The following is a 19717-nucleotide window of genomic DNA, read 5'->3' as shown; positions in this document are numbered from 1 at the left end:
ACCTCGACACATGGGTACCGTGAGTCTGGATCAGCGAGGTGACAATTTGTGAAATGAAGGTATGGTTTCCCTGGCAGCTAGAGGGGAGTTGGAGGCAGGCAGGATGGAATGAAACCCGGATGCAAACTCGTTCTAAGCACTGTTAGAAGATAAACTCTCTCTCCCTTCCCTTGACTGCTATCAGTCAGCGCACCTCCTGGACCGACGCCTGCTGTCCACTGAACCCCACGGACATCGAGTTGGAACAACAGGAAGGAGGTGCCTTATCCGGGCTGTGTTTCCACACTCTATATGCCCTAGTTTAAAAGAGAAGCAACAGATGAGACACCTCAGGACCCAGATGTAAGCCCATGCACAAGGACGCATACTAACAACGCATGGATAAGGTTGTGCTGGGATCACCATGGTCTTAATGGAAAAATTGGCCATGGAGAAATCTGTATTGATTGACAAAATTTCATAGTCATGCAGCTGTAGCTTAATGAAGCAGCAGCAACATCCTCGTCTAGAGAATCTAATGTAAACCTCCCACTACCACTCTGATGCCAGATGTCCATGTGCACACCCAACAGTGCTCGCCTTAGCATCTTGTGATGAGGAGCTGGTGAAATCACATTTGAACATAAGACAGTCCAGGACACAGCATAGAAACACCCCCCACACACACACACACATACACGAAATATTTATACCACTATCCATCTATCAACTTGCCTCACCGTGGTGGTTTCTGTGTTGTTAGGATGCTAGAAGCTACGTCACTCATGGTTTCAGGAGAGCTTCCAGATGGCAACAGACCAGGACGAAAGGGGGCTACTTCTGAAAAGTAGCTAATGCAGACCCTCTGAATCACAGCAAACAAGAACATTGTCTTATGTTCTGGCTTTGGACACATCATCAATTGCTTGAGGAGGCCACGGTGCTTGGTGAAGTAAAGGACCAACCAGGACATGGGAGACTCTTGGTGACACAGGCTAGCGCAATAGCTGCAGCGAGGCACTGGGCATGCTGGTAATGATGGGGATGGCTCAGGGCCTGGCAGGGTTTTGATCTGTTGTACACCCATCGTGAGTTAGAGCCAACTCAGTGGCCGCCAACAACAACCAATATGGATGGGTTTGTCGCCCAACATGGAAATGAGGTCGGTATTCATGCATCCGCTGGTCTTCAAAGCTCACGCCCATCTAAGAGCCATGCTGGCTTTTTTGGTTCTCTGTGCCCCAATTCAGACATTTCCAGAAAGCAATCGAGGGGAAGAGACAGAAGACTTCTCAGCCAGAAGTTGCTAGCGATGGTCCCTGAATACATTCTTTGATTTGGGGGTTTCGGTTTCCTCACCGAGGAGCCCGGGTTCCTGACTGCAAGCAACTGCACCGACTCGGGCTATCGCAGCTAGAACCAGAACCTGCGGAAGAAATCTTGCTGGCTCCCAAAATGAACAAAAGCTGAAGAGCCAGAGTGGGAAATCCGTCTGGAAACCCCGGGGAGAGAGAGAATAAACAAATCCCTTCTTTAGCAGAACCGGCTGGCCATGCGATCTGGCCGCTGGGCACTACCAGATAGGCTGCCACTACTGCTGCTGTGGGGGGGCAGGGGGCGTGTCTCACCTTCCCTCTCTCTCACGCTGTAAAACCAAACCGCTGGCAGCAGCGCACAATTGGCCAGTCCTAGGTTCTGACTGCCCTGGCAGCGAAGGGAAGGCCTTCTTGTGTCCAGTGTATATCGTGTGTCACACCTTCTCACTAACACTAGCCACAGCAGGGGGACTCCTCTCAGACCAGAAGCAGGATTGAACCCTGAACCACCACCACCACTCTCCAACTCATCAGAGGCTGACAAACAGCATCCCAAAGACTTGGCATCCAAAAGAAAACCAGCCTGTTGCTTTTCTTCTCTCTTTTATAAGGCATAACATTTGGGACAGGGCCAGTCTCCCAAGATTTGATCAATATGCATATCAGGATGGAGAGTCTGAGTTTTCAGCCTGGAAAACTAGCTGGGAAGCAGAATGACCCTAAGGGTGGAGTGCCAGACAAAAAAGGAGTAATGGCAGAGAGAAGAGGCAGTGACGGGTTTGCATCCTCATTTTGCTGTTGAGTTTGTCTCCGAAGTGGATTGTTGCCTCAAATGAACCATCTCCATCTCATTTAATCTTTCAACAGGATCTCAAAATTACAAGTCAAAAACTGAAAAGTCCAAAGTCGTTCCTTCAAACTAAGTCTTAGCGAGCTAATATTTTATTTTCAACCCAGACTATATTACCAGAAATCGATTCACTGTTAGGAATCCTTTTCAGTGATTTTTTTTTTGGAGGGTGCCAGCCAGAAACACATTGATCTGATCTACTTACCATCTATTGATACTTGTCCTAAAGTTATATTTAATTAATTGTCCATAATTCGCTTCGCAAATATAATATATTTGGCTTCATTTCAAATAGAAATTACTTTGAATTTCACAGATTTGGGTGATCTTTGCCATGGCTCTACTTTATCAAGGTGAATTGATTTCAATTGAAAGTTTACTCTCCACTAGAATCCTATTTTAGAAGGAGAATTTCATCTAAAATTCAATTATGGGAGGTCTGTGCCAAAGTGAACAGTCAACTAGCACTTACTGAAAGCTCCCTGGGGACAGAACTCTACCCAGCTATCACAGACTGAGTCAAAGAAATGGAAAGGATTGCCCCTCTTCACAGCATTTTCAGTTTAGAGTAAAAGAATTTCGCAAAATCCACTAACATTGAGTTGGTTTCAAGTCCCAGTGTACCTGTAGGACAGAGTAAACCTGCTCCTTAGGAAGTCTGAGGCTGTAGCTCTTGACAAGAACAGAGAGTCTCTCACCTTTCTCCCACAGAGTGGCTGGTGAGCTTGAACCACCAACCTTGCACTTGGCAGCCCAACACTTAATCCACTATACCACCAAGGCTCCTTAGAGACTCTAACCTAGCAGTTTTTGAATGGTGCTTGCTTCTTGAGTTCTGGCCTTCTCAAGCGTTGCCCCCAGAGTCTCCAAGGAATGAGGGGACCATATGGGATCTACACAGACCCAGCCAAGGAAGCCTGGTTCTCTTCCCACTCACTCAGGCCAGGAAGTCGATGTCCCTTGACTCCTGACATCGAACCCATCAGAAAGGCCCCTAAGTTCTGTTTTCAAAACATCTCTTGACTTGGCCATTTGTGTTCATCGGCCCTGTCCCATCCAAGCTCCAGCTGCCATCTTCCTTGGTTTCTCCAGCGGAAAGAGTGTCCAGCCGTCTTCCAAGTTCTCTGCTTACCTTTCAATCAGTTCTTTACTCAGCTGCCACAGCAGTCTCCAACCAGACCAGGTTCTTTATTTTTTATTTAAGTTTTATTTTTAAAGAAAAATATGGAACGCTTCACGAATTTGTGTGTCATCCTTGCGCAGGGGCCATGCATCATTCCAATTTTAGTCTGTGTGCTGCCGAAGCGAGCACCAGACCAGGTTCTTGATGGAAACTTCAAGCAAGTCAGGATGCACCCTTGCTTAAAACATGTCAGTGACTTCCCATTGTACCAAGATGAAAGTCCACAATCTGTAGCACGGCCTAAACCTCATCTCCAGTCATAGTTCTTATTCTTTCCCTGCCCTAGCCCTAGTCATGTTATCAATTCCTAAGACCCTTCCGGTGCTTTCCTCCTGAGGCTTTTGCAACTACTGTTCTTTCTTCCTGCAACACGTGTCCCCCAGCTCTTCCCATGGCTCTTATTTCAGATCGCAGATTGTCACCTTCTCAGAGAGCCTTCTCTGACCACCTGCCCTAGCTAAAATAGGGATCTTCTGTCATTTTACAGGGAGCCCTGGTGGTGACGCAGTTACCTGTTGGGCTCCGATCCGCAAGGTCAGCAGTTTGAAACCACCAGCTGCCCTGAGCGAAAAAGGCTGGGCTTTCTACTCCCATAAAGAGAATCAATCACAGAAACCGATGGGGGCAGTTCTACCCTGTCCCATAGGGTCACGTGAGTCAAAGTCGGTTTGAGGGCAGTGAGTGAGTGACTTATTGTAGAAGATGAGACTGTTTCATCCCTTGATAATGTGAACAACCTGTACTCGTTTTCTGTAGCCACTTGCGGGTCTCCCTGACCAGTGTCCCTCACTGGAACGTCAGCTCTCCAGGGGCAGTGACCTGTCTTGCTCTCTGTTACGTCCCTGCACCTGGAAAAGTGCTGACACGCGAGCAGGAAATGCTGAGCACCTAGGTCCAGAATGAAAGAATGAGAGCAGAGCCCGGTCTTGTCGGGGATGCCTGAGCAGAGGTAGGAAGTGGAAGGGAAGGTGAGTAGGCCGGTGGAGGTGAGAAAGTGAAAAAGGAGAGCAGCTTCGACAAGCATAGTTCCGAAGGCCTGCCTAGAGCAAGGAGATGTCAAAGAAAATGGCAATATGTGTAGAAATCGTTTAATGGGAACCTCACTTGCTACGTAAGCCCTCACCAAAGCACAATAAAATCTATTTATTTTATTTTTCTGATTATTTTATCGTTTTATTAGGAGCTCATACAACTCTTATCACAATCCATACAGACATCAATTGTGTAAAGCACATGTGTACATTCATTGCCCTCATCAATCTCAAAACATTTGCTCCCACTTAAGCCCCTGGCATCAGCTCCTCATTTTCCCCCTCCTTCCCCGCTGCCCTCTCCCTCTCCCTCATGAACCCTTGACAATTTATAAATTATTTTGTCATATATTGCCCTGTCCGACATCTCCCTTCACCCACTTTTCTGTTGTCTGTCCCCCAGGGAGGAAGTTTATTATAGAGATCCTTGTAATCGGTTCCCCCTTTCCAACCCACCCTCCCAGTATTGCCACTCATACCACTGGTCCTGAAGGGATCATCCACCCTGGATTCCCTGTGTTTCCTGTTCCTCTCTGTACCAGTGTACATCCTCTGGTCTAGCCATATTTGTAAGGTAAAATTAGGATCATGATAGTGTGTGTGGGGGGTAGCATTTAAGAACTAGAGGAAACTTGTATGTTTCATCGTTGCTACATCACACCCTGACTAGCTTGTCTTCTCCCTGAGACCCTTCTGGAAGGAGCTGTCCAGTGGCCTACAAATGGACTTTGGGTCTTCATTCCGCACTGCCCCCACCATTCACAATGATATGACTTTTTGTTCTGATGATGCCTGATACATGATCCCTTTGACACCTCGTGATCGCACAGGCTGGTGTGCTTCTTCCATGTGGGCTTTGTTGCTTCTGAGCTAGATGGCCGCTTGTTTACCTTCAAGCCTTTAAGACCCCAGACACTATATCTTTTGATAGCCAGGCACCATCAGCTTTCTTCACCGTATTAGCTTATTCACCCGCTTTGTCTTCAGTGATTGTGTCAGGAAGGTGAGCATCATAGAATGCCAATTTAACAAAAGAAAGTATTCTTGCATTGAGGGAGTATTTGAGTGGAGGCCCAATATCCTTCTGCTACCTTAATACTTAACCTATAAATATATGCACATAGATTTATTTCCCAATCCTCATATATACATATATTTACATATGTACATGCCTTTGTTTAGACCTCTATAAATGCCCTTTGCCTCCTAGCTCTTTCCTCTATTTCCTTTGACTTTCCTCTCATCCCACTATCATGCTCAGTCTTCATTTGGGTTTCAGTAATTCCTCTTGGTTACATTAACCTTGATCACACCCTGCCAGACCTCCTACACCCTCCTCACCACCAATTTGGATCACTTGTTGTTCCCTTGTCCCTGAGTGTGTTAACACCACTGCCTTTCTCCCCAATTCCCTCTCTCCCGTGTACCCCCAGAACCGTCAGTCCCGTTGTTTTCTCCTCCAGATTGTTCATCCAGCCTATCTTATTTAGACAGACCTGCGGAGATAATAACATGCACAAAATCAAGACAGAGCAAAACGAGGAACAATATATAACAAAACAACAACAAACCAGTGACAAAAAAAACACAAAAAAGAAAAGCTAGTAGCTAGTTCAAGGATTATGTTTGACCTTTAGGAGTGTTTTCCAGTCCAGTCTATTGGGGCACCAAGCCCTGGCCCCAAACTCCACCTTTGACATTCCCTGGGGACCTCACGGCTCTATTCCCTTGCTGTTCTGTTGCATCCCTTAGTGTTTTGTCTCGGTGTGGCAGGATCAGATTGGGTGCAATTCCCACACTGTCCAGTGTTGTCCCCTGTAGGGCTATGGGTCAGTGAGGGACGTCATGTCTCATAGTGGGGCCGGCCATGTTGTCCTCTCTGTGGACTGGCTGCTCTAATCAGGAACATTGTCCTCAAGGCTTGGTAGGCCAGGATGTGCTCCACTCTCTCCTTCTCCCCCTTCAGATGTGTGTTCCGATCAGATATGTCCCTCTCCCGGAGCTGCAGATTCAGTGCCGTCCTTTGAAATAAATTCTCCTGGGGGGAGGAGCAGGTGTCCACTTAGTATTTGGGATTGGGGCCAGTCCCCTAGACCTCTCCACTGGTTCCCTACTCCATGCCGGCATGTTGCATTCACACCTTGGGGCACTGGGTTGAAGTCTGGTCCCCCTTTCCCTGTGGAGATATAAACAATATCCTCCACTTGGGTGGGTTAGGGCCCTGTGCCCCCGCTACCCATTTCTCGTTTATTATTTTGTTTTTCCTTTCCCCGCCTCCTTTCTAGTTGGCTACCATGTGTATCCCTGTATTTGGTCAGCTCCCTGCCATACCACCTGGTCCTCACCCCAGGAATGTTTGTATACACTAGCTTTTTCCCTATGCCCCTTTTTCATTTTTTTTAAAGCTTACTTCAGCAGACTCATGTTGCACTTGTCCTTTTGTGCTTGGCTTACTCACTTAACGTGATTTCCTCCAGTTCTTCCCATGCAGCGATGTGCTTCATACGTTCACCACTGCTTTTCAGCGATGCGTAGTACTCCATTGTATGTATGTACCACAGCTTTTTAATCCACTCGTCAGTTGATGGAAATTTGGGTTGTTTCCAACTCCTTGCAATTGTGAACTGTGCCACAATGAACCTTGGAGCACAGATGTCTGGCTGTGATTTTTTTCTTGCATCTTCTGGGTATATGCTCAATAGGGGGATTGTTAGGTCGTATGGTAACTTGATTTCCATCTGTTTTAGATATCGCCAGATCTACTTCCATAGTGGCTGTACATACTTACAGGTCCACCAGCAGTGGATGAGAGTTCCTGTCTCCCTGCAACCCCTCCAACACTTGTTGCTTTCTGATTTTTTTGAATTGGGCTATCTTTGAGGGTGTTAGGTGGCACCTCATTGTTGTTTTAATTTGCATAAAATCTATTTTTTAAAAGAAAAGAAAATGAGTGTGGCAGAGTCTAGACTGTAAGTGGTAGGGCCGTATCAGGTGCGTTGGGAGGGCTAGGCAAAGCCAACCCAGATCCCTTCCCCAGGACCCAAACCAGAGAACTGACAACAGGGGAGGGATTCATTTGCCAAAGGAAAGTCAGGGTGTTTCTTGTCAGAAAAGGGGGCCAACGAATGCGAGAGGCCAATGGCAGAAGGACCCCTGGGCCTGATTTCCCCCTGCCTCTCTGACGACTGCTTCTGTCTCTTTTATGAGGTCTGTCTTGGCCATTCCTTTCAGCCCAGCGTTCCCTGAAGTCTGTTTCTCTCCTCTCCATGCTTTCTCACTTGCTTGGAGTTTTGCTCGCTCACTCTGAGGGCTTTACAGCCATCCATCTGTTGGAGAATGTTCCAGATCTGCTTCCAAGCAGGCCTTTAGCTTGCGCTCCAGATCCCCACACCCGACTGCTGTTACTGTGGGTCGGTGCCATCGAGCCCGCTCGGACCCTCAGGCACACGGACAACAGAAGGGACACCGCCCCGAGCTGCACGACCCTCACGACTGTCCCTGTGCTTGGACTCCCTGTTGCGGCCACCGGGTCAATCCTTGAAGCCCTTCCTCTTCTCCCTGACACTTGACCAGATGTGAGCTCCTTCTCCAGGGACGGGTCTCTCCTGATACTGTGTCCTCCGTCCAGGAGACAAAAATCTCACCCTCCTTCTTTCTAAGAAGCATTCTGGCTGTACTTCTTCCAAGATAGACTTGCTCATTCTTCTGACAGCTATATTCAGTAGATTCTTTGCCGACCCCACATTCAAAGGCATCCATTCTCAGCCCTGCTTATTCATTGTATGCAGCTGAGATGATTGAAAGTACCATGGCTGGGGTCAGGGGGACTTTAGTCTTCTAAGGAACATCTTTGTTTAAAAACATTTTAAAGACTTCTTTCGCAGCAGATTTGCCTTGCCCAGTGTAACATGCCCTTTGAATGCTGCGCCCATGGGTATCGTTCGCGGCGCCAAACAGAATGAAATCCTTGACGATCTTTTCTGTGTCTCCGGTGATGTTGGTTATTGGTCCTGTTGTGAGGATTTTTGTTTTCTTTCTATCGAGGTGTGAGCCATACCTAGTCGATCAATAAGTGCTTCACGTTTTCTTCACTTGCAGCCAGCTAGATTGCGTTCGCTGCGTATCACAGGTTGTTCCTTCATGAGGGTGATGGTTAGGTTCTGGTAGCCTCTTGGCTGGGCCAGGATTCACAGTGGCTTGGCCCTGAGGACCCGGTCATCTCCACGATGAGATCTCCTCAGAGGTACGGCTTGCTTCCGGGATAAATCCTGCGCTAAAACTTGCTTGCATTTGGTGCCGCTTCTGCCTTACCCTCTTACCCCCAGGTCTTCGGACTGGAGCCAGTGGCCTGCTGTGTTAATTGCTGGGCCTGGGAATCGTCAACAGCCTGCCATCTTGACTACTGACCTTGACTTCCTTTGCCTCTACTGACCTTGACAGCCTTCCGTCTGACTTGCTGACCCTGGGTTCGTGAGTCAGGAGACGTCTGCATCCTGACACCTGATCCACAGGCTGGGCGAGCTTGCCTGCTTATAAAATTGCGCAAGCACGTTCCTTGATTTAAATCTTTCTGTATGGATACATACGTGAGCTTCCCTGGTCTTGCTTCTGTAGAGAACTCAGCCTAAAACAATGAGTTGTCCTCCAATCCCCATGCTGTGTTCTTTTTCTTGTAATTCAGCCTCTCGGATTATTTGCTCCGCGTACAGATTGAATGAGTGTGATTGGAGGATGCACCCTTGACACGCATCTTTTCTTTGTTCTTTATGATTTTATTGGGAGCTCTTAGAGAGAATTTAACAACCCACAATTCAGTTAGATCAAGCATAATTTCACAATTGCTACCTACCTGCCATCATTAATTTCAAAACATTTCCTTTCTTCTTGAACTCGTTAATATCAGCTCCCCTTTATCCCCTCCTTTCCTCACCCTAGGAACCATATATACATATATATATCTGCAATTCTATTATCCATTCCCCTCCACTGTTTATCAGTTCCTCCTCCCCCCCCCCACCCACCCTCTTCCTATACCCTCAGGGACTCATTACTCCCTTTACTGTTTCTGAAAGGTTATCTATTTTGGCTTTCATGCTTTGAAAGATCTTAATTATACAAATGAAAATACGCAGGTCAAACAAGCTTAATGAGGTCAAACTAGGACCATAATAGTCAGGGGAGGAAATGTTAAATAATGAGAAGATAGTTATGTGTTTTGTCAGTGCTATATGCTCCCTAGATGTATCATCCCTTCCGTGTGGCCTTTCTATGAGGGAATGTCCAATTATCTTACAGGTGAGTTTTGGGTCTCCACATTGTCCACACTCCTTCAGGTCAACTTGATTGCTTGTTTTTGAACTTCTGATGTTTTGAACTTCCTGTCAGTGCCTCCTGATCACACAGGCTGGTGTGCTTCTTCCATGTGGGCTTGTTGCTTCCCTGCTAGATGGCACCTAACACACACCTTTTCTGATTTAAAACCACACAGTGTCCCTTTGCTGTTTTAATGGTTGTTTCTCGGTCTATGTACTGGTTCCACATGACCCTAATTATAGGCCTTCTAGAATTCCAGTCATCGGGAATGTTACCCATAATTTGTTATGACTCACAGAGTCAACTATTTTTGCATAGTCAACAAAACACATGTAAATATCTTTCTGGTGTTTTCTGTTTGGGGCCAAGATCCACTTGACCTCCCCCACCACCAACCTGATACTTGGCAGGTCTACACACACTCCTCCTCCAGCACTCACCCTCTCCCAGTACTTCAAGAACTGAGTCGCAGCCTCCCCGCTTCCAGCCTGCGTCCAATTCATCACGCCTCCCATTATCTCCTACTCCTGCCTCCTCGTTGCCGCTTTCCCAAGTCTCCTCTGGATCCCAAGAGCCCCCTCGCCAGTCTCCCAGCCGCTCGACTTCCTTCCTCCTTCCGGCTCACTCTGCTCTGCAGAAGCTTTCGGAAGCTTCCTGAAGTATCGATCTGATCTGGTCACTTCTTTGCTTGCAACCTTCAGTGGCTCCAGAGGTCCCTCAAGATAAGATGCACAGCCCTCACCAGTGCTGAGAGGCGCTTTACCAGCGGCCTCTGCTGTTGTCAAGGTGTTGTCTTATTCTTACCACCCCACTCAACGGTCTGAGTCCCAGCTCCACGCTAGCTCCACGCCGAAAGAGCCACTCTTAATTCCTGGAATTTACCAAGTCCTCTTTGTTACCACCCTCCCTTTCAGTCCTTTGTACACACTGTTCCATCTGCCCAGAACAGTCTTCTCTTTGTCCGCTCGCCTCCCCTCCCTTTGTCCATTCTTCGATTGTTCTTCAAGCTTCAACCCCGAGCTCCTGCTGCCACACTGACACCCAGGATTGTGGCTGCAGATTCTCTCGCTGTCCCTCACTGGGCTCCTTGGAAGGAGGGACTTTTTTTCCCCCTTTTCTGTTATGTTTCCAGTGCAGCATTCCTAGCGCATCTATTCAAAGGAATGGATGTGGAATGACTAAAGGCAGGCTGAGCGACATGTCCCCTCCTTCCAGGAGCTTGGGCCGGGAGTTTTAGACACTGATGTCTCCAGCCTCTCTTCCTCCCATGTCCATTGTTCGGCCATGGGCTGGCTGGGCAGCCAGCTGTGAGAGTCCTTAACACCGGCCCAAGAGACTCCTTGACTCTGACTCTCTGCTGGGAGCCCAGCCTTCCCTTAAAAGGCCGCCGTATCGAAAGGGCCTATGGTGGCATTTATATGCTCTATTTTTATCTCTGTTGAAAAAGTCTCCGAGTTCATTCCCAAGCCAAAGACGAGGCTTTGGCTGTGCAAGGAGGCAGCTCTGTGATACCTTGGAGCCCCAGCTTTGCTTGCTGTGGCAAAGCCCCAGGATTTTCTTTGTCACTGGGGCCCTCGCTGTCCCGAGGGACTGACTCAGCACCTTTGGGTCCCACCTTGGTTAAAACAGATCCCGCAGCACTTAATGGTCTAGGAAGCCGTCTCCTTCTTCTCTAAGGGCCTTGTGACTCTGCTGGGGCCCTCGGGCCATGGCCAAGGGAGCGTCCTCATGCCAGAGGTCTTCCAGTTTATTCACAAGGGCTTGTCACCCCATCCCCACATGGAAACCCATTGTGGGCCCTCACACTGGTAGCCGCATGAAGGGAGTGGACTGGGTTGCTCAGAGGGGAGGGTTTCCACCAGCCTGGCCAGAGAGATAATTGGGCAGAAGCTGCAGAAATGAGGAGAGCCACCCAGAAGGGTTGGCGGGCGAGTGGAGGGCCCTGTGCCAGGAAAAGGCTTCGCCTCAGAACTGGAGCCCTAGAGAGAGGGGAGTGTGGAGAGAGGAACATGACAGTGAGGGTGTGTGGGAAGGGAGGGCAGCGGGCAGGCAGCAGGCAGCAGCTGAGAGGGGGAAAGGATCATGGGTAGTTTGTGAAGAAGGAGAGGGAAAGAGAGAGAGCCTGTCCTGTCCCTTTCATCCAAATGGAGCAGAGACGGGGCTGGAGGCACCTGCGAGAGAGCGGGGAAAGGCATGGAGGAATGTTCTTGCTCTCTGCCTGCTGCTTCCCTGGGAATCCCCGAGAGATTAACTTTCTTGCTGGACCTGGTCTCACAGGTGGCCAATCTGCCAGCACAGGGTTGGCTCTCAAGCTGTTGGACCTTCGCTTTCCCTCTGCAGAAGCCTCAGCAAGCCAGGGTCCATTCCTCCCTGCTTCAACCTCCAAAGGCTCCGCTAGATCAGGATTCCACCCATCGGCACCGCTGCTGGCTCTATGGGTCATTCTGGGGCGGAGACCCACCTGGAAGCGTGGAGTCTAGTCTGAGTCTGTGCCGCTTGGTGACGATATGAGGAGCGTAACCAACCAAACTCTCAATTGCTTCCTGGAAAGTCTTGCTTCAGAGCTGCTGCCTGGCCATGTGCTGGAGTGGAAGGCAGGGGGGAGGGGGGCGCAGGTGGGCGCTTCTACTTTCAAGGCACCGCTCATCAAAGGGGGAGAGTCATGTGACAGGCAGAGGTTTCTAACCTAAAGAATCACACACACACACACACACACACACACACACACACACACACACACACACACACACACACCGCCTCCCTGCTGTAGGCCCCTCCCAGCCCTTCCACCCTCCCGGTCAGAAAATCGTCTATTTCTAGGCCTCATACAAGACATGCGGCCCAAGATGGAGAGTCTGATGCTTACAGCTTGTATGTGATCTAGGTACTTCTCCAGGAAAAACAAAACAAAACACCCGGCAAACGGCATGCACCTCGCTCAGCCTGGGCGTCTATTTCCCTAAGCGATGTCCTGATCCACGGAGGCAGTGAGAGTTCCTTTGGGCGACGCCATGTGGGCGCAAGGTAGCACCCTCCCTTGATAAAATAACGGGCACACAGTGAGCAGAAATCGGCAGCCTGTTTCCCGTGGGAGAGGAAGTCAGGAACCCCCTCCACGCCTGTTGACACCAAAATTCTGACGGCTCCCAAGTCTCCTTCCCCGACGCAGCGCTAAGGTCATTCTCGTGGTTGCTTCGATTAAACAAGAAGAGACAGCCAGCAGTTCCCCTGACCCAACTCAACTGCTTGTTATGCGTGGGCACTCTAGTGGGCAGGCGGTGGGTGGCAGCAGCTGCTAGACACCTTCCCCGGAGGATGCATCAGTTGGTGCCAAAAGCCTCTATAAGTTCTTTCTGATCTCTGTGCCAGTGAGGACAGGCCCTGGAAGGGAGCCAGGACATCCACCATGGGTCCTACAGTCTCCTCCCCACACCCTGTGCGAGTGGGGAGGGGGGCTGACTTAGGAGGCCACCAAGATGGGAGCTGATGGTTCTTAGCTACATTCCCCAGCTGGCATACCTGCTACCATGGACACACACACACACACAGCTATAAATTCCATCCCAGGTTTACTTCTTCCATCTGTCCGGTGGTCACAGCAGTAGCAATAAGAAATTCCCTCCACACACTGTTGTCCCCCATTTGTCCCTTCCCTTCTTCCTCTCTCTCTCTCCCTCCTTCTTTTCCTCCCCTTCACAAGCATGTTTGAACTCCTCCTACCTAGTGCCTCTCACAGTGTTAGGGGCAGGAGAACAAGCCTATAAATACTAAGCAAATGCAAAACCACCAAGCAAGGGTTGTAACACATTGAGTGTCCACATCTGACCAGCAGGCGAGTTCAGGCACTCTGGCAATGAATTCAAACCAGTAAGAGAATTCACGTGGAACCCAGAATTCCCTTCTTCTCTTGAAATAGCATACAAGCTGCCAACTTGCAGGGGGAGGTAAAAAGTCACGGTCCCCCTTCAATCGGAAATATACCCTCAGTTCACCATAGACACCACCATCACCACCACCCCAAACTCCCTTCTTAATTGACAGCCTGTTTGCTTCATTCATTAATGCTCCCTGAAGTGATTTTCCAAGTGCTGGGTTTTCAGGGAGTCCTGAGGGTATTGTTGGGTTACACATTGGGCTGTTGATCACAAGGTCAACAGTTCAAATCCACCAGCCCCTCCACGGGAAAGCATTGAGGCTTCTACCAGCCATCAAGATTTAGTCTTGGAAACCCACCAGGGCAGGTCTGTTCTGTCCTATAAGGTCACTATGAGTCAGAATAGACTCCATGGCAGTGAGGTTTGTTTATTTTTGTTTTGTTTTGGGAGATTTTGAGACCCTTGGAAAGAAGAGTCACTAGAGACTACAAGGAGAAAGGGCCAATTGTTCACCCTGAAGTAGTCCCAGGTGTCTGCCCTCACTCCCCCATAGCTGCAGCCCCGCCACTACCACATTGTGAGGCAGGGAGAAGAAGAGGCCTCTTCCGGACTCCTCCACTATATCCCCCCACCCCCGTACATCCCCCTGGAGCATGGTTGGCCTCAGTGCATAGCAGTGTATATTGTGAGATGTATTGAAGGACTGGGGTTGCTAGAGGCACCAGGTGGGAGAGAGAATGTGCAGGGACACGAACTCCCCCTGGGAAATAGAGGTACTCGAGTGTGGTGGGCTTAGACTCAGGACCATCGAGGATGGGGGTGCCGCTCATCAGAGGTAGGATGGGGAGAGCAGGAGTTAAAGCAAGCAGGGGCTGTCCTGGGTCCTGAAGAGGAGTTCTGGTGACACAAGTGGTTAAGTGCCTGACGGCTGGCCCCAAGGTCAGTGGTCTGAACCCACCAGCTGCCCGAGTGTCAGGATTCACAGGCCTGGAAGCCCCCGGGGAGCAATTCCAGTCTGTCCAACAGGGTCACAAGGAGTCGATGAACTCGCCTGCAATGGGTGGCTTGGGATTCTGAAGAGCTTTTTCTGCCACATGCAGCATGTAACCGTGGACGGTGGAAAATGATTAATTAAGGAGTGGCGTGATAGGATTCCTGCCTCAGAGAGAGCACGCTGGCAGGGTGCTCGGTGAGGAAAAGCGAGCTCCGCCCGCGGCCCCCACCCAGGGAAGACGGAAGCAGTAGCAGAAACTTCAGTAGTGTGCCCCCACCCCTTTCAGAGGCCCCTGAAAGGCTACTAGGGATCTATTTTAAAAGAATGGTGCCCCCTGCTGACTCTTACTGGTCTTACACTGCCCTGTCTGTGGGAGGAAATGATCAACATTCTGACCCTACTGGAAGCCCAGCACAGAACCCCCACGGAGTTGGAACCCCCACGGAGAGGGTCTACTTTTCCTGGGAAGAGAGGAGCCCAGGAGAACAGGTGTGCTGACTACCACCGCCACAAGTCAGACTGCCCAGGAAAGCAGAGGACCCCAGCTACCTTTGCATTTCAAATTAACAACAAATAACTGTTGGCTTACAAGTGTGCCCCAAATAGCAAACAAATGCACTTTTAGCATCGGTATGGCCCAAACATTGTCTTGGGGAATATTTATATGAAGAAAGGGCCATCTTGTTCATCTGAAATTCAGATTTAGCTGTGCGTCCTGTGTTTTTATTGGCGAAATCCGGCAGCCTTAGGCGGGGCTGGGAGGAAACTAGAAGTGCCATCCGGTGGTGTCTCTGCAACCTTACCCCCACCCCGCCACCCAAGCCAGCCTGGGAATGATGCTTGCTCATTGTTTGCAGCTGTGACTGCAAGGCAATTGGGAGATGACTTTTCTTTAAAGATGCCTCGGGATTTCGGTGGACCTTGTGTCTGGGCTCTTTTGAACGAAGTCTAGACAGCTGCAGGCCTCGCAGCAGAAAAGCGAGCGTGCCGTTGGCATGTGTGAGCTCTCGTGCCATTGTGCTCACGCTTAAAAACAAGCACAGAAGCATGTGCAAGTTCTTAGGTAAAATGTCAAGGAATGGGCAAACTTCGAGTACAAGCGGGGCATTCCCCCTTAGGCTGTGGCCTGCCTGTGGAAATTCCTGAGTCCTAAGTAAGAGGAAGGCATTTCTGTTCAGCACCGAAGCTGAAAGGCGGGGCCTCTGTTCATTCTGGCCACCCACACACCATGGCGACACTCAGAAGTTGGTGGGTTCTGGCTCAGTGACCCTGTGTCCAATCGAGGAAACACTGCCCGGTCCCGCACCCTCCTCACAATTGTTCATAGCTTGAGCCCAGGGCCATGGCCACCGTGTCCATCCATCTTGTCGAGGCTCTTCTGTTTCACTGCCTGTCTGCTTTACCACAGCATGATGTCCTTCTCCAGGGACAGGTCTCTCCTGAGGTAGGCAGGCAGAAACGCCAAGTCCCTCCCCTTGGCAAACACCTTGACCCACTTCCTCCTTCCTCAGAAATGATAGGGAGGCAAGGAAAATCAGCCAGACATTCCACTCGCTTGTGTGGACGTGTGCATCCGCCACGTGGAAAACACCGAAGAGAGTCACTCCTCATTCCAAGGCCGTCTCTCTTTGCCTCCCAGCCAGTGCCCAGCATGGCACGCTGGCCTCCAAGCCGCCTGAAGTCTGCTCCTCTTGGAAACGGATTTTCAGACGGAGGTGGCATCCCTCCAAAATGCTTTCTAGACTCTGCCCTGGGGAATCCAAGGAATAGCTTGGGCATTGTGGGGGCAGATGTTGGAGTTCTTACCTATAACCCTTACTGGACGTGCCTAGAGTCTCCATAGCTCACTTCCCGTCTGAGCCTGCATTGGAAAGATGGAAGCGCTCACAAAGAGGGTGCTGATTATGGACCTTCTCAGAATGTTCTCAATTATGTACACGCTCATAGCAGGTTGCTTCCATCTTTGTCAGCATGCTTATGTCACACTCCAGCTCCGTTGGCCTGCACTATGAAATATAATTTCCAAGAAATAGAACTATGTGCATATATTTATAGGTCTAGTATTAAGGTAGCAGATGGACATTGGGCCTCTATTCAAGTACTCCCTCAACACAAGAATGCTTTGTTCTAATAACCTGGCATTCCATGATGCTCACCTTCCTGACACGATCGCAGGAGACAAAGCGGGTGCACAAGCAAATGTGGTGAAGAAAGCTGATGGAACCTGGCTATCAAAAGAGATAGTGTCTGGGGTCTTAAAGGCTTGAAGGTGAACAAGCGGCCATGTAGCTCAGAAGCAACAAAGCCCACATGGAAGAAGCACACCGGCCAGTGCGATCACGAGGTGCCAAGGGACCAGGTATAAGGCATCATGCAAAAAAATATATATATATATATGTGTGTGTATGTATATATATATGTGTGTGTGTATGTATGTGTATATGTATATATATATATATATATATATACCATATTAAATGAAGGGGGAAGTGCAGAGTGGAGACCCAAGGCCCAAGTGTCAGCCAATGGAGATCCCCTCATAGAGGGTTTTAGGAGAGGAGATGGGTTAATTAGGGTACGAGGTAGTACCGATGAAGAACACAGCTTTCCCCCCAGATCCTGGATGCTTCCTCCCCCCAACTACCATGATCCGAATTCTACCTTGGAGGGCTGGATAGGGCAGAGGCTGTAAACTGGTACATATGAGGGCTGGAGGCACAGGGAATCCAGGGTGGATGATACCTTCAGGACCAAGGGTGTGAGGGACGATGCTGGGAGAGTGGAGGGTGAGTGGGTCGGAAAGGGGCAACTGATTACAAGGATCCACATGTGACCTCTTCCCTGGGAGAGGGACAGCAGAGAAGGGGGGGGAAGGGAGACTCCGGATAGGGCAAGATATGACAAAATAACGATGTATAAATTACCAAGGACACATGAGGGAGGGGGGAGAGGGGAAGGAGGGGAAAAAAAAAGACCTGATGCAAGGGGCTTAAGTGGAGAGCAAATGCTTTGAGAATGATTGGGGCAGGGAATGTATGGATGTGCTTTATACAATTGATGTATGTATATGTATGGATTGTGATAAGAGTTGTATGAGTCCCTAATAAAATGTAAAAAAAGAAAAGAGAAAAAAATGATTAGGGCAAAGACTGTACAGATGTGCTTTATACAATTGATGTATGTATATGTATGAACTGTGATAAGAATTGTATGAGCCCCTAATAAATTGTTAAAAAAAAAAAGCTGATGGTGCCCAGCTATCAAAAGACTTAGCATCTGGGGTCTTAAAGGCTTGAAGGTAAACAAGCGGCCATCTAGCAGGGAAGCAACAAAGCCCACATGGAAGAAGCACACCAGCCTGTGCGATCAAGAGGTGTCGAAGGGATCAGGTGTCAGGCATCAAAGAACAAAAAATCCCATCATTGTGAATGAGGGGGAGTGCAGAGTGAAGACCCAAAGCCCATGTGTAGGCAAGTGGACACCCCCTTACAGAAGGGTCTCAGGGAGGAGAAGAGCCAGTCAGGGTGCAGTGTAGCACCGATGAAACATACAACTCTCCTCTAGTTCCTAAATGCTTCCTCCCCCCCACTATCATGATCCCAATTCTACCTTACAAATCCGGCTAGACCAGAGCATGTACACTGGTGCAGATAGGAACTGGAAACACAGGGAATCCAGGACAGATGATCCCTCAGGACCAATAATGAGAGTCATGATACTAGGAAGGTAAGGGGGAAGGTGGGGGAAAAAGGGGGAAATGATCACAAGGATCTACATAGAACCCCCTCCCCGGGGACAACAGAAAAGTGGGTGAAGGGAGACATCAGACCGTGTAAAACACGAAAAATAATGCTTTATCGAGGGTTCGTGAGAGAGTGGGGAACGGGCAGGGAGGGGAAAAATGAGGAGCTGATACCATGGACTCAAGTAGAAAGAAAATGTTTTGAGAATGATGATGGCAACAAATGAACAAATGTGCTTAACACAATAGATGTATGGATGGATTGTGATAAGAGTTGTACAAGCCCCCAATAAAATTATTTTTAAAAAGAAGAAATGTAATTATCTAAGTGACCAAGTTGAATCAAACAAAAAATCACAACAAAGTGTATTCTAGAATACCACTCACATTGAACATTTTCTGCACTTAAGAAACGGGATGAAAAAAAAAAAGAAATGGGCTGAAATGAGGAGCTGATCTCAGGGGCTCAAATGGGAAGAGAATGCTTTGAAAATGATGATGGCGGCATATGTGCAAATGTGCTTGACACACTGGATGAATATATGGAGTGTGATAAGAGATGTAAGAGTCCTCAATAAAAGTATTTTAAAAAAAGAAAGAAATGGTTTGACCTCATTAAGTTACTGGTATAGTGGTATGACTCCCAACTATAATTTCCTTGGAAGAAAGTACTTTCTCCATTAAGTGTAATGTTGGTTGTTGGTTCTTCATAATGCCCTGAAACAAATTGAGACATTTCCCTTTTGCTTCAGTTTTCATCAAAAAGGATGCTATGTTTTATCAAGTACATTTTCTGTATCCATAGAGATGATCATGGCATTCTTTTCCTGTGTTCTATTCATCTGATTTATTACATACGTTAATTGATATTTAAATGTTGAACCATCTTTGCATTTCTAAAATAAATTCCACTTGGCCATGGCGTATGAGTCTTTTAATGTGCTGTCATGCTCTGTTAACTAGTGTTTTGTTGGGGATGTTTGCATTTATACTCATAGGGAATATTGACCTGTCATTGTGTGTGTATGTGTGCGTGTGCCTTTGTCTGGCTTGGACACCAGAATTATCTTTGTTTCACAGACCAGATAATGGAGTGTTCCTGCCTTCTCTATCTCTTGAAAGAGTTTAAACAGTTTTGGTGTCAGTTTTGTAGAATTCCCTGATGAAACCATCTAGTCCACGGTTTATTTTTCTCTTTTTGTGGCTGAGTGTGGCTGTGTGATCATGGACTTGCTCTCCTCACTTGTAGGTCTGTTGAGACGTTCAATTTCCTCTGGAGCTCGTTTGGGTGGGTTGCGTCTAAAAGTCGGTTTATTTCTTCTAGGTGTCGAGTTTGTCACCACACGACTGTTCATAATATTCGGTCATAATTCCCTTCACAGCTGGGGCCGTCGGGATGTTCCTGCTTTCCATTTTTGCTTTAGTTACTCATTT

General features: G+C 48.5%; 1 pseudogene; it reads right to left on the bottom strand.

The window, feature by feature from the left end:
• Positions 1-3363: 3363 nt before the first annotated feature.
• Positions 3364-3457, bottom strand: LOC142460430 (U6 spliceosomal RNA; annotated as a pseudogene).
• Between the last annotated feature and the right edge of the window lie 16260 nt (positions 3458-19717).

The sequence above is a fragment of the Tenrec ecaudatus genome, chromosome 10 (genome assembly GCF_050624435.1).
Source record: "Tenrec ecaudatus isolate mTenEca1 chromosome 10, mTenEca1.hap1, whole genome shotgun sequence".
Classification (NCBI taxonomy): Eukaryota; Metazoa; Chordata; class Mammalia; order Afrosoricida; family Tenrecidae; genus Tenrec; species Tenrec ecaudatus.
Note: the sequence above shows the minus strand (reverse complement) of the source record. Positions and strands in the feature narration are given on the sequence as shown.